General features: G+C 39.2%; 1 protein-coding gene and 1 non-coding gene across 4 annotated transcripts in view; both read right to left on the bottom strand.

Moving 5' to 3' along the window:
- Mbd5 (methyl-CpG binding domain protein 5) overlaps window positions 1-15,662 on the bottom strand; it is a 334,829-nt gene that overhangs the window by 178,137 nt on the left and 141,030 nt on the right. For all 3 annotated transcript variants that reach the window (XM_029536364.1, XM_021192375.2, XM_029536363.1), the window contains exons 4-5: window positions 14,507-14,599; window positions 2,761-2,914 (exon numbers count right to left, since the gene is read on the bottom strand). The gene's annotated coding sequence lies outside the window, so the exon portion shown is untranslated. The remainder of the gene's footprint in view (window positions 1-2,760; window positions 2,915-14,506; window positions 14,600-15,662) is intronic.
- On the bottom strand, window positions 2,098-2,204 carry LOC115063800. Its single transcript, XR_003843659.1, has one exon. It is a non-coding gene; the product is annotated as a U6 spliceosomal RNA (small nuclear RNA).

Below are 15,662 nucleotides of genomic sequence, written 5' to 3'. Positions count from 1 at the left end.
TGCAAATAGTGATATTTTGACTTCTTCCTTTCCAATCTGTATCCCCTTGATCTCCTTTAGTTGTCAAATTGCTCTGGCTAGGACTTCAAGTACAATATTGAATAGGTAGGGAGAAAGTGGGCAGCCTTGTCCAGTCCCTGATTTTAGTGGGATTGCTTCCAGCTTCTCTCCATTTACTTTGATGTTGGCTACTGGTTTGCTGTAGATTGCTTTTATTCTGTTTAGGTATGGGCCTTTAATTCCTGATCTTTCCAAGACTTTTATCATGAAAGGGTGTTGGATTTTGTCAAATGCTTTCTTAGCATCTAACAAGATGTTCATGTGGTTTTTGTCCTTGAGTTTGTTTATATAGTAGATTATGTTGATAAATTTCTGGATATTAAACCATCCCTGCATCCCTGGGATGAAGCCTACTTGGTCATGATGGATGATCATTTTGATGTGTTCTTGGATTTGTTTTCCAAGGATTTTATTGAGTATTTTTGCATCGATATTCATAAGGGAAAATGGTCTGAAGTTCTCTTTCTTTTTGGATATTTGTGTGGCTTAGGTATCAGAGTAATTGTGGCTTCATAGAATGAATTGGGTAGAGTACCTTCTGTTTCTATTTTGTGGAATAGTTTGAANAGAGTTGGAATTAGGTCTTCTTTGAAGGTCTGATAGAACTCTGCACTAAACCCATCTGTTCCTGAGCTTTTTTTGTTTGGGAGACTATTAATGACTACTTTTATTTCCTTAGGGGCAATGGGACTGTTAAGATCGTTAATCTGATTCTGATTTAACTTTGGTACCTGGTATCTATCTAGGAAGTTGTCCATTTTATCCAGGTTTTCCAGTTTCGTTGAGTATAGCCCTTTATAGTAGGATCTGATGATGTTTTGGATTTCCTCAGGATCTGTTGTTATGTCTCCTTTTTCATTTCGGATTTTGTTAATTAGGATACTGTCCCAGTGCCCTCTACTTAGTCTGGCTAAGGGTTTATCTATTTTGTTGATTTTCTCAAAGAACCAGCTCCTGGTTTGGTTGATTCTTTGAATACTTCTTTTGGTTTCCACTTGGTTGATTTCAGCCCTAAGTTTGATCATTTCCTGCCATCTAGTCCTCTTGTGTGCTGTCAGACTGCTAGTGTATTCTCTCTCTAGTTTCCTTTTGGCAGCACTCAGAGCTATGAATTTTCCTCTTAGGACTGCTTTCATTGTGTCCTCTATGTTTGGGTATGTTGTGGCTTCATTTTCATTAAACTCTAAAAACTCTTTAATTTTTTTATTTCTTCCTTGATCAAGGTATCATTGAGTAGAGTGTTGTTCAGTTTCCAAGTGAATGTTGGATTTCTATTATTTATGTTGTTANTGAAGATCAGCCTCAGTCCGTGGTGATCTGATAGGATGCATGGTACAATTTCAATATTTTTGTATCTGTCAAGGCCTGTTTTGTGACCAATTATATGGTCAATTTTGGAGGAGGTTCCATGAGGTGCTGAAAAGAAGGTATATCCTTTTGTTTTAGGATAAAATGTTTTGTAGATATTTGTTAAATCCATTCGTTTCATAACTTCTGTTAGTGTCCATGTGTCTCTGTTTAGTTTCTGTTTCCAGGATCTGTCCATTGGTGAGAGTGGGGTGTTGAAGTCTCCCACTATTATTGTGTGAGGTGCAATGTGTACTTTGAGCTTTACTAAAGTTCCTTTAATGAATGTGGCTGCCCTTGCATTTGGAGCATAGATATTTAGAATTGAGAGTTCATCTTGGTAGATTTTACCTTTGATGAGTATGAAGTGTCCCTCCTTCTCTTTTTTGATAAATTTGGGTTGGAAGTCAATTTCATTTGATATTAGAATGGCTACTCCAGCTTGTTTCTTTGGACCATTTGCTTGGAAAATTGTTTTCCAGCCTTTTACTCTGAGGTAGTGTCTGTCTTTGTCCATGAGGTGGGTTTCCTATAAGCAGCAAAATGTAGGGTTCCGTTTGTGTAGCCAGTCTATTAGTCTATGTCTTTTTATTGGGGAATTGAGTCCATTGATGTTAAGAGAAAGCAAAGAAAGGTAATTTTTGGTTCCTGTCATTTTTGTTGTTAGAGTTGGGATTCTGTTCTTTCTTAAAAAATATGGAACGCTTCACGAATTTGCGTGTCATCCTTGCACAGGGGCCATGCTAATCTTCTCTGTATCATTCTAATTTTAGTATATGTGCTGCTGAAGTGAGCACTGATTTCAATTTTTAAGATGGTAGTTTTCTATACAGCTCTTACTCATCTGAAAATAATAGCATCTGCCAGAAAAGAACCTAGACGCTATATGAATCATCTTGATGCTACAGACTGATGATCCCAGTGCTGTGGAGGAGGGGATAGAATGTGATGGCTTTCCAAGACACTCTTGAATACTTGTCAAAAATCAAAGAGGAAAACGTTCAAGTTATTTAAATTAAGAAATGGTACAAATAACTCTAAAATGAATAGACAACAATTAAACCTCAAAATATATTTAGTATTTTCATCTATGTTTGTCTAAGATAAATTCAAGACTCATTTTCAAATGTGGGTAGTTAATTTGTTATTTAAATCCCTCTTCAGCCTGTGTAATCCTGTAGGAAGGGGATAAGCACCCTAACATAGCTTCTGCCATGCATCAATGCTGAAGAAAAGGAAGGGAAAAGACGAGAGATAGACATGTTAACAAGAACCCAATATTTACTAAAACCCTATTTGATTTTATAGAGTTAAAAGACAGAGAACTCATCCCAGAAATATTTCATTGCTTGCCTCCAAGAAATTGTTGACATCCTCTGTGGCCATCTGCCAAGGCGGGCCTTCCTCTGTGCTCTGTGCTTGATGGAGTTAGAAACGTTTCAGGGTTCTGAGGACTGATGGAAGGAAATAGTCTGTGCTCTTTGATTTCTTGTATATTTCTGTGGCGCTGTTAGAAAGCAAACAAGGGAACATTTACCAACTGTGGACAATGATTTCGTATGTACAAAGATTCACATTAAAAACAATAAGCATCTTAGGGGTTTGGTTACAGTTATATAATTTCAGTTTCAGACACTGACGGTGAGCTAGTAATGAGTCACTGGGAGCTGTATCAAGCAGGTGATATGACTCAGTGTTTCACACTAAGTCAAACAACCAACCACCACCTCTACCTGGATCCCAGGGCAGCCCAGTACAGCCTCAATGTTCACTCCAACACTTGAGCAAAAAGAAATCTTTATTTGGGGTATACAGTAAATAGTTTTTTTTTTTTTTTTAAATTTATGTAGATAATGAAAACAAACAGTAAAGAGTACATTGCACCAACTTTCACAAGGATCTAATGGTGGAGCTAGGATATGAAAGTGTTCAAGTCTGGTTTTAAGAATCTATATTTTAACAGTTTTGCTAGATTCCCATTACACTATACTGGTTAGATTATTTGATATTCAACTATCAAATATATATAACATACAAATTAAACAATTCATATACTGTTGGTCCTGGAGAGGTGATTAAGTATTGTTTAAAATATTACAATAATAAAGGTTAAAAACTTGCTCAACTATGTTCATAGCAGCCTTATTCATAATAGCCAGAAACTGGAAACGACCTAGATATCCCTCAACTAAAAAATAGATAAAGAAAATGTGGTACATCTGCACAATAGAATACGATTCAGCTATAAAAAACAAAGACATCATGAATTTTGCAGACAAATGGATGGATCTTGAGATTATTATCCTGAGGGGAAGGGGAAAAGGTATGTTCATAGAAGACAGATGGAGGGAGTGATCTGGGTAGGAGAGGAGATTGTCAAGAGAGTGCGGGAATTCAGGATTGTGTATGGGGAGGTGCAGGAAGGAAATGTCCAGATGTCCATGAGAATGAATGGAAATCTGTAACCAACAGGGGAGTAGATAGGGGGCATCTCCATGAACAGACCTGACATAGGGGAGGAACCCAAGAATCAAAAGGGTATCTTTAGCTGTCACTCACTCATTGTGATATGGAACCTGGGGAAGCTGCCTCTTGTGGCCAGACAGGTACACTGGTGGAGTGATATAGGCACAATCTCATCCACAAAGTTTTCTACCGAAAACCATGTCTACAAGGAATGCAGGGATTGGGATAGAGCAGAGGCTGAGGGAATGGCCAACCAATAACTAGCCCAACTTGAGACCCATCCCATGGGCAAGCACCAATCCCTGATACGAATAATAATAATCTGTCATGCTTGCAGACAGGAGTCTAACATGGCTGTCCTCTGAGAGGCCTGACCCACCAACTTATTCAGACCGAGGCATGTCCCCACAGCCAAACAGTGGACCGAGTTTGAGGACTCTTATGGAGGAACAGGAGGAAGGATTGCAGCCCTTAAGAGGACAGGGACTCCGCGGGAAGGCCATTAGAGTCAACTAACCTGGACCCTTTTGACTCTCAGAGATTGAACCACCAACCAAAGGACATGCAGGGGCTGGACCTAGGCCTCCCCACACATATATAGTAGCTTGTTCTTTATGTGGGTCCTGAACAACTGGAATGGGGACTACCCCAAAAAGCTGTCTTACATAGGGTATGTTAATAGTTGTGCTGCCTCGTTTGGCCTCAGTGGGAGAAGACGTACCTAACTCAAAGAGACTTGAAGTGTCAGGGTTGGGGGATATCCAGGAAGGCCCCCATCCACTCAGAGAAGGGGATGGTAATGGGTGAAAGATGGTGGGAGGGGGTAGTGAGTGGGATTTAAAGTGAATAAATTAAAAAATAAATGAAAAAAAAAGAAGCCACCACTTGTTCTTCATTAATTTTAGTCTATTTCTGTCTACATAATTAATAAGCCAATCATTAATAAGCCAAAGAAGATATTTAGATTGTAATTTGAAATCTTATTTCATTTGTTTCCCATAATTTTAGGATTACATACAATTTATAGTAGTGGCTAGAGAAAATTAAGAAAAGATGTTAATGTACGAAGTAAAATTCTGAGAAAAAAAAGACACAGTAATTTATAGTGAAGTTTAAAGATTAAACAGAGATATCTCTGCGCTGTTGAACGACAGGGTGGATGGTTCCAGGCATTTCAGGATGTTCAGGTGCCTCTGCTAGAAGATAACCATGGAGATGATCCCTTCCAGACCTCAGGAAGCTCAGGGACCGCAAAGAGGCCCGATTTCCAAGTGGGAGGCATGTATAATGCAACTGCTTTCACATTGCTGATAAGGATTTGATTTCCTACAAGTTCACCAAGAACGGCAGAGTATTTTCAAATATGATACATACATACATACATACATGTATATATGACAAAATATATTTAGATTATAGGAAGTAAAAATAAGCAGATTTTTACAAATACCTACATTCACCCATGTATACACCACATACACCCTCACATCTTCCTTCTTTCTGATATGGCCAACACTTGCCTTTCCCACTCTTCAGATATTTGGCATATTTTAAGACGGAGAGAAATTTACAGCTTTTTGTGTAGGGTGGCGCTCTATCCACTTTGTCACACATGAGTCTGTTCTGTCTCACACCTATTGATTAGGAATACTACCCACTGGAAACTCAGAGGAAAAGCTGATCTTTGCTCCACTTAAGAGATGACTGGTAATGAATTTGTCTTTAAAGCCACATTTTAACGCAGAAGAAAAATGCTTCCCTTCCTTCCCCCAGAGAGGAAATAGTACAAATGCACTCTTGTATGGCTCCTTCTATACATCTTGTTCACTTGTCTTCTAAACTCTTGGGGACAGATTATTTTGTGATTTAGAGTGTCTCAAATTTGAGAAAAGAGCTTTGATATATTTGTTATATAGTAGTGAATACAAGCCAATACCAGGCAGCAATTCATAATAAACATTTCTTCAGTTGATATTTAGACTCTGATTCCACTTAAAATTCATGATATAAAGTACTCTGAGTACTTTGTTAGCTTTTAGCTATAAATGAGTTAACATAAAAAAAAAAAAGCCTCTGTTTCTAACCTCTGTGCCTTCAGAATGGCTAGATAGACGTGAAGTAACTTCATCCATGGGACCACAATATATCAGATATAGTAGATACACTGAAAAATTATAATTTCATTTATTTACATGCTTCACTGTGACTGGAACATAACCTTGTCTCCAGTCCTATTGTTCAACAAACTTAAGAATGAAAGCTGTAGAGAACTGAAGGTTTAAATTCCTTAGGAAACATAGGTAATAATTTATAACCCACAGGTGTCTGCTTGTTTCTGGGTTTGCATATACTCCTTCTACAGAGAATTCAGGTACCGAGTGAAATGAAGATATTTAGGAGTGTCTGGCTGTGGAACTTCTCACTCACCATCTTACCTACTGACTCTTCTATCCTGTCTGCCACTGCCACTCACATGCACCCCAATCAGATGCATACTCTGCCACTAATTATTTATTAAAAATTATTCATATCACACACAGGTGTTTGCTCAGTTCTTTCACATCTCAATTTTCATTCCCCACTTTTTCTGTTTAAAATTTTATATACTTTACCTTAAAATAAACATATATAATATGTAGACAAACACATATATTTTAAATAAAAATTTCCCATCTAGGCTGACAATGATCTCTCCTTTGCAAGAGTCAAAGACCATCTAATGGAAAACCCTAATAGCAGGAATATATGCACTCTCTTTTGAGCTGTTGGTCAGGGTTGTCCAAGAGACATTCAAACATTACAAGGTATTGCTATTCTTGGTTGGCCCCAGAGGTGGAAGGTAACTCTTCATTTCTGAAGACAGCATGCACTTCAGATGCAGGGCCCAGAGGCCCCTGAACTGGAGCTTACCTGATAGATTCCTTAAGAACTAACGTTCATGGTACCAGAAGCCACAATGCAAACCTCAAAAGAAAGTCCTACCTTGCTATGACACTTACAAACCACAACAACCAGTGTGGTTCAATAATCCCAAGGGTGCAGTAACAGTGCACATGTCTTGGTGGCAACCAAAAGCTCTCTAACTGCACTTAAGTCTCACTCAACAGGAGAAAGATCATGCCTAATAATGGAAACCTAGCTAATTACCCAGAACTAGTGAAGTCATGGATTTTGGAGGAGAATCTACAACCATCACTTCCTAAACCAGGATAACCCCGTAACTACATTTGGAGTACTTGTTATTATATTAACCGATACATATAGACCTCATCCCACATCAAAGTAAACTCTCTTTTTAACATACAGAGACCAAAACAGACAAGCATAACCATTCAAAATGCAGAGTTGTAGAACCTGTCCCAATGCAAATATCTACAACACAACTCTGGCATCTAAAACTTAAGGAACATTGTAGAAGAGGAGGCAGACAAACCATAAGAAATAGACTTTCCCAGAGGAGAAAGAACATTAAAAAAAAAAATATCAGTAACATTATATAGACAGAACAAGTTGTACTTTTATATCTAGGAACATACAAATACACACAAATGCACATACTCATATAACAACAATTAATGAAAAAAGAAGTCACGAATTTGGAAAAGAATGAGGGGGTATTTGGGAGGGTATAAAGGACAGAGGCTAAACTTGGATGTTACTTATCAGAAGCCACACCTCATTTCGTCAATTCTTTCATTTTTTGAAATTATAATATGTGCTGGTTAATTTTTTGTCAACTTGACTCAAGCTAAAGTCATCAGAGAGGAGGAAGCCTCAATTGAGGAAATGCCTTGAAAAGACAGGTGAGTAGACAAGCCCAGCATTCTCTTAGTGATGGATGCAGGAGGGCCCAGGGCATTGTGGGTGTGGCCTCACCAGGGCTCATGGTCCTGGATTTTATAAAAAAGCAGGCTGAGCAAGCCATAAGAAGCAAGCTACCAAGCAGCATTCCTCCATGACCTCTAAATCAGTTCCTGCCTCCCTGGTTCTTGGAATGTTTTGAGCTCCTGTCCGGACTTCCTCTGATGATGAACAGTAATGTGGAAGAGTCAAATAAACCCTTTCTACGGAAGACACACTCAGTCCCTTTCTTCCTCCAAATCCTCTTACAACGCCTCCGTGCCCTCTTTTGAATTCATGGTTTGTGTTACTTTCATTAACTGTGGTATGCGTATTTCCTAAGAACAACCTGACCAGTCTGTATACTACTACTTTTATCTCTATTCTCAGAGCTGAGGATTTAGTATGATTAACCAGTTGGTGTAGTCTCCTCTGGGGAACCCTATTTTTCCCATTCTCAGCATGCCTTAGTTGCCTGCAGTTCATTTTGTAGGGTTGAAACCTTCTGGGTTTCCTCTGCCCACTTAGGCATGCCTATTGTTCTTGCTCAGCTCATGTTTAGTCAGTCATGCTGGGAAGGCTTTCTGGGTGTAGCTACTGACTTTCTGAGGAGGGAAAATCTCTTAACAGACTTCCTGATCCTCTGACTCTTAAAATCTTTCTGCTCTTATCTTCTGCAATTCTAAAATGTTCATTGAGTTTTAGGAATGGGAATGTTTTGTAGCTATATCCACTGGAACTAGGCTCTACAACTCTGCAATTTGATTAATTATGTCTTCCTGTAATGTTCATGGTCTGTGGCAAAGAAAACTTTCCTTGATATGGGGAGAACTATACTATATGTTCATAAAAGGTCTAGTATTCAGAATTTAGTTAGGGATTATGCTGGTTTAATGCAGTGGTAGTTGTAGATTCTCCTTCAAGATCAGTGACTTTATTATTCCTGGGTAGTTGGCTAGGTTTCCCTAGCTTGTTGAAGAGGACTCTAGTCAAATTAGAGAGCTGCTGTTTATTGCTAAGGCAAACATGCTACCACTGCACTCTTAGGGTTATCAGGTTTTGCTGGTCACTGCCATTCACACATGTCATAGCAGGTTAGGCAGTATTCCTAGTTACTTCATTCCTTTGGAAGCATGCATGGTGCCTTCTAATCCCAAGGCCTCTAACCATGGTCTCCTAGATTAGAATAAGTTCACTGTTGAGTAAGCATTTGGGATTCTCCTGTCTTTGTCTCTCCAGTGCTGAGATTAACAGCACATGCCATCATGCCATCATGTGGGTGCTAGGGGCTGCATTCAGGTAATCTCATGCTTGACTAGCAATCACCACACTGATGGATATATCTCTCCAGCAATCTACTTTTTAAAATTATGTAACTATTTACATACTTATTGCTTTGTCTTCCCTAATAAAATATTATGTACCACTAGGGATTTAGTATTTATGATAACTCATAAAACAATCCCTGGTCAACTTGATGGCACACAAATATACTTTAAAATAAATGAATAAACACCTAGTAATAACCTTAGTGTTGAACTTAAATAAAAAAGCTTAAAATGCTTCCAAAGATATAAAGAAAAGCATACAAAGACAAATTACTTATACCAATTATCCCAGAAGGGATTCATAAGTTATTACTTTTAAAGCGTACCCTCATGTTGAGCTGAATTTTTAGAGATTTTAGAATCTATCAGTACATGCACATGTCATTTTTCCTAGTGAAATGATATCCCTTTCTGTTTGAAAATAACTTTACTTTGCTTTATATTTGCTTTAAAATTTATTTATTTATTTTAAATGTGATTTTCACATCTACAAACTCTTTGAGAAGATATATTTATCATATGGCACAAACATTGCCTCAGTATTTTTTGACTCCTAGTGTGAGCAGAAAATAGACACGGAGATTATATAACTATTAGAAAATTTAAGTGTTACAAAGGGGATGCAAAGTAAAGAAGAAATGGCAGTCAGTTTTAGCTACTATGAGACTGAAGCCAGAGAAGCAGAAGCAGAGGAGTCTAAGCAGAGAGCAAGTTCCCAGCTCAAAACTAAATGAAAGAAAACAACAGAGTAAGGTGACACAGAACTGTCAGAGCAGGATTTATCAAATACACAACATCAGGGACAATATTCACAGGGAGGAGGAAATTATCCACATAGTTAAAAAGTGATAACACTTTTGGGCATATACCCAAAAGATGCCCACCATTTCACAGGTACATGTGATCCACTATGTTCATAGCAGCTTTGTTTATGATAGCCAGAAGCTGGAAACAACCCAGATGTCCCACCATAGAAGAATGGATACAGAAAAATGGGGAGGGAGGGAGGGACCTGAAAGGGAAAGTGGATGGGGAGGGAGTGGGAGGGAGGGGAGAATCTAATCTGGTGTTGGGTGAGGGTAAAGGATTGAATCCCTGAGGGCCAGCAGAAAGAATGGAAACATGCAACTTCAGGAAATAGGAGGTTGTGGGGACCCTCCAGAATGCACCAGAGACCTGGGAGGTGAGAGACTCTCAGGACTCAAAAGGAGGGACCTTAGACGAAACACCTGACAGTAGGGAGAGGGAAGTTTTAGAGCCCACCTCCAGCAGGAAGACAGGGCATCAAGTGAGGGATGGGTTGCCATGCTACAGTCACAACTCTGACTCATAATTGTTTCTGTCTAAAAGGATTATAGAGATGGAAATGGAAAGGAACCTGAGGAAAAGAAGATCCAGTGACAGGCCCAAAGTGGGATTCAGGTCAAGAGGAGGTCCCAAGGCCTGACAGAAGCAGCTGACCTCTGTTGTTAAATCAGAGAGGGGGAGGTGCTGAAGAAAGCTGAAGAGAAGGGAGATCCTGTAAGAGGACCTGCAGTCTCAATTAACCTGGACCCCTGAGACCTCTCACATACTGGACCACCAACCAGCCAGAATACACCAGCTGATATGAGGCCTCCCAACACACATACAGTAGAGGACTTAGGGGTTTGGGTTCATTCAGAGATGATGCACCTAACACTCAAGAGACTGGAGGCCCCAGAGAGTTTAGAGTTCAGGTGGGGTGGGGGTGGGGACATCCATGTGGAAACAAAGGGGTGGGGATGAGATGTGGGATGTGAAACAGTCAGAGGGTGGATGGGGGTGGAAATAAAATATGGAGTGTACAAAAGAAATGTTCAACATTCTTAGTCATCAGGGAAATGAAAATCAAAACAACCCTGAGATTCCACCTCACACTAATCAGAATGGCTAAAATAAAAAACTCAGGTGATAGCAGATGCTGGCGAGGATGTGGAGAAAGAGGAACATTCATCCATTGCTGGTGGGATTGCAAACTGGTGCAATCACTCTGGAAACCAGTTTAGTGATTCCTCAGATAACTGGACATAGTACTAACGGAGGACCCAGCTATACTAATCCTGAGCATATACCCAAAAGATGCTCCAACATATAACAAGGACACATGTTTCACTATGTTCATAGCAGTCTTATTTATAATAGCCAGAAGCTAGAAACAACACAGATGTCCTTCAACAGAGGAATGGATATAGAAAATGTGGTACATTTATACAATGGAGTACTACTCAGCTATTAAAAATGATGAATTCATGAAATTCATATGGAAATGGATAGAACTAGAAATATCATCCTGAATGAGGTAAACCAATCGCAAAAGAACACACATGGTATGTACTCACTAATAAGTTGATATTAGCCCAAAAGTTCCAAATAAACAAGATACAATTTACAGACTACATGAAGCTCAAGAAGATCAAAGTGTGGGTAATTTGGTCCTTCGTAGAATGGGGAACAAATTGCTCACAGGAGCAAATATGGAGAGAAAGTGTAGAGCAGAGACTGAAGTATAGGCCATCCAGAGACTGTCCCATCTGGGGATTCAACACTTACAGTTACCAAACCCAGACACTGTTGTGAATGCCAAGAAGTACATGCTGAAAGGAGCCTGATATGGCCATCTCCTGAGAGCCCTGCCTGAGCCTTACAAATACAGAAGCAGATGCTAGTAGACAACCACTGGAATGAGCATGGGGTCCCCAATGGAGGAGCTAGAGAAAGGACTGAAGGAGTTAAAGAGTTTTGCAATTCCATGGGAAGAAAAACAATATCAACCAACCAGCCCCCACCCCCCACTCCCAGAGCTCCCAGGGTCTAAGCCATCAACAAAGGAGTACTCATGGCTCCTGCTGTCTATGTAGCAGAAGATGGCCTTGTCATACATCAATGGGAGGAGAGGTCCTTGGTCCTATGAAGGTTTGACAAATGTCCCAGTGGAGGGGAATCGAGGGCAGGAAGGTAGGTTTGTGGGTGGAGGAACACCCTCATAGAAGCAGGGGGAGCAAGGACTGAATAGGAAAATTCCAGGATCAGGGAAACCAGGAAAGGGGGATGACCTTTGAAATGTAAGTTAAAAAAATCCAATAAAAAAGTAAAAATTATATGGACTATGAAAAATTTCATTAATTAATTTAAAAAAGCCCCCCCCCCAAACAAACAAACAAGAACTATCAAGAGGATATTTTAATCCAGGCAATTTTAATTTTCAGTTACATAGAAGAAATTATCACATAAATATATAAAATTTTATGGAATGAAATAAAAACCCAGAAAATGACAGTAAGAATGGATACAGGAAATGTGGTTCATTTCCACAATGGAATACTACTCAGCTATTAAGAATGAGAATATCAATCCTGAATGAGGAATCACAATCACAAAAGAACACACATGATATGTACTCACTGATAAGTGGATATTAGCCCAGAAACAGAATATCCAAGANACAATTTGCAAAACACATGAAATTCAAGAAGAAGGAAGACCAAAGAGTGGACACTTTGTTCCTTCTTAGAATGGGGAACAAAATACCCATGGAAGGAGTTACAGAGACAAAGTTCAGAGCTAAGATGGAAGGAAAGACCATCTAGAGACTGCCCCACCAGGAGATCAATCCCATATATAATCACCAAACCCAGGCACTATTGCATATGCCAGAAAGATTTTGCTGATAGGACCCTGATAAAGCTGTTTCTCGTGAGGCCATACCAGTGCCTGGCAAATACAGAAGTGGATACTCACAGTCATCTATTAGATGGAACACAGGGCCCCCCCAATGAAGGAGCTAGAGAAAGTACCCAAGGAGCTGAAAGGGTCTGCACCCCTATAGGAGGAACAACAATATAAACTAACCAGTATCCCCAGAGCTTGTGTCTCTACCTGCATATGTAGTAGAGGATGGCCTAGAGAGCCATCAATGGAAGGAGAGGCCCTTGGTCTTACGAAGATCATATGCTCCACTCAGTACAGGGGAATGCCAGGGCCAGGAAGCAGGAGTGGGTGGGTTGGGGAGCAGGGCGGGGCAGGGGATATATAGGGGACTTTCGGAGAGGACACTAGGAAAGGGGATAGCATTTGAAATGTAAATGAAGAAAATATCTAATAAAAACAAAAGAATGAGGATATCATGAGTTTTGCAGGCAAATGGATGGAACTTGAAAATTTCATTCTGAGTGAGGTAACTCAGACCCACCCAAAAGCATGTGGATATTAACAAAAAAGTACAGACCACCCAGGATACAATCCACAGAATTCAAGAAGGTTAACAAGCCAAAGAGCCCAAGTAAGGATTTCTCAATCCCACTTGTGAGGGAAAAGAAAGTAATCATGGGGGAAGGGGGAGGGAGGGACCTGAATGGGAAAGAAGACAGGGAGGGGAAGAGAGGAACATGATCAGGTATGGGGGGGGGGAGGTTGGACACACAGAACCTTTTTCCCTTACTGCTTTCAATATTCTTTGTTTGTTCTGTGCATTTGGTGTTTTAATTATTATAAGATAAGAGGAATTTCTTTTCTGGTGCCATCTGTTTGGAGTCCTATAGGCTTCTTGTATGTTTATGGGCATTTGTGGGGGAACACTCTCATACAGGCAAAAGGGAGGGGGGAGGTTAGATGTGGGATGGGGGGGTTGGTGGAGGGGGTAACTGGGAAGTAGGATATCATTTGAGATGTAAATGACTGGAATGATCAATATAAAATATTTTGAATCTCATTTTAAAAGAAAATTTCTTTTTGTATGGAAATACAAGAGCCCAAGTTCACACACACATATACACACAGACACAGACACAGACACAGACACAGACACAGACACACACACACACACACACACACACACACACACACCACTACCAGCAACACAACAACAAAGAACAACAAAACCAAAACCCTCCCAAACCTAATAAAACCACTAATTGCTAATTAAAAATTCAAGAGAAACCAGATTTTAGGTACTCTAATGGAATCTGGAAAATAGAGTAGTATAGGGAGAGGGAGGTATTTACAGTCTCTTGCCTCAAAGGCTGTATCAACTGTTGTATCTGGTTCAAATAGTGACAAAAGTATACTTTGTATGAAAGCTAAGTTTTATATTGCTATTGAAAAATAATTTTTATATCTCTTTCTATTTTATAAAGATAACTAAAGTTTGGTTTTACCGTCCCTCATTTTACTTTACAAGCCTTCTGGAGATGAAGGATAGTGGCCAATTTTTTAGGTCATATATTGATAATGGACCAATGTAGTAAGTAAATTTTAATATGCCTTTTCTGGTTTGTATAGCTCATTTGAAAAATTTCAGATACAGCTGGGATTTGTAGTTGTGTATACAGGTAAGCAGTCACACACCAATAACTCTGAATGAGAGAACATGTGGGAGGAAAAAATGGCAAATTAAACTCTAATGAGGGAGCACAGTACTTACTTATGAGGCTGCACTTTCTACTTACCTTGAATGTCTTAATTTCTATAGGTATTTTCTACACCACACAGCCTGCAATATCTATCTTACAGAATCAGAAGTGGACATCTCTGATGCTCTCCTAAAAACCAAGTATAAGAACACATGAGCGAGTGCAGAGATGAATGAATTTCATTTATTTAAATAAAAAAATCTTCAAGTTATGAATTTCTTATTAAAGAAATAAATTAATCTAATTATCAAAAGCAAGGAGAAGCTAGGTTTAAGTAAATACACAAATCTAAAAGTTACATTGAAATTTCTCTTTAGAAAACTCAGGCAGTTCTGTTCAACACAGATCTTATTAGCATTTTCTCTCTCTTCATTTATGCATTTGGAATTTATTGTATACTGGGTTGGAGTGGCGTGTGGTGGATATCCAGTATTCATGCACTACGGAGGTCAGAGGACAACCTGCCGGAGTCAGTCCTCTCCTGTCACCATGTGGAATCTAGCGATGGGGCTCAAGCTGCTGAGCTTATTGGCAAGCTCTTACAGGCAGAGCCTTGTCCTGAGCCCCTGACGTAGATTGAGATGGATGTCACCAGAGGAACAGTTTCTAAAGTGCTTTTTAACTATCCAGTTTCTGTGCACATGTTTGGTTTGAGATTGTAATTTAATTACAACATTTTCCTCTTCCCTTTCCTCCCTTCAAACCCTCTAATATATCTCTCAGCTTGTTTTCAAATTCATGGCCTCTCTTTTAATCAATTATTATTGTATGCATATATGTTTGTATATACACACACATACATCCTAAATATGACCTGTTGATTCCATGTAATATTTCTATGTAAATTTTCAGGGCTAACTGTTTGTCACCTGACAGCTAACTGGGACTCTTCTCCATCTCCCAGATTTACTCAGTTCTGTTAGAAATTTGTTCCTTATTCCTAGTTCTTACAAAATATAATCTGAATTATACTTGACCTGTTTTAAGAGCTAGATAAAAAAATTACTAAGTTAAAAATTTCTGACTTGTGCAAAAACTCTCTATTCTTATAACATGAATTCCCCAATTAGTATTTTATACCATCTTAGGAAAGCTTGGCAGAAAAAGTGTTTTTAAAAAGATAATGAATGTGATTGACAAATGGATTTATCCAGAGAATATACCTGTCTTAGTCAGGGTTTCTATTACTGCA

This window comes from Mus pahari, chromosome 3 (assembly GCF_900095145.1).
Source record: "Mus pahari chromosome 3, PAHARI_EIJ_v1.1, whole genome shotgun sequence".
Taxonomy (NCBI): domain Eukaryota; kingdom Metazoa; phylum Chordata; class Mammalia; order Rodentia; family Muridae; genus Mus; species Mus pahari.
This window is presented reverse-complemented; position numbering and strand designations above follow the sequence as displayed.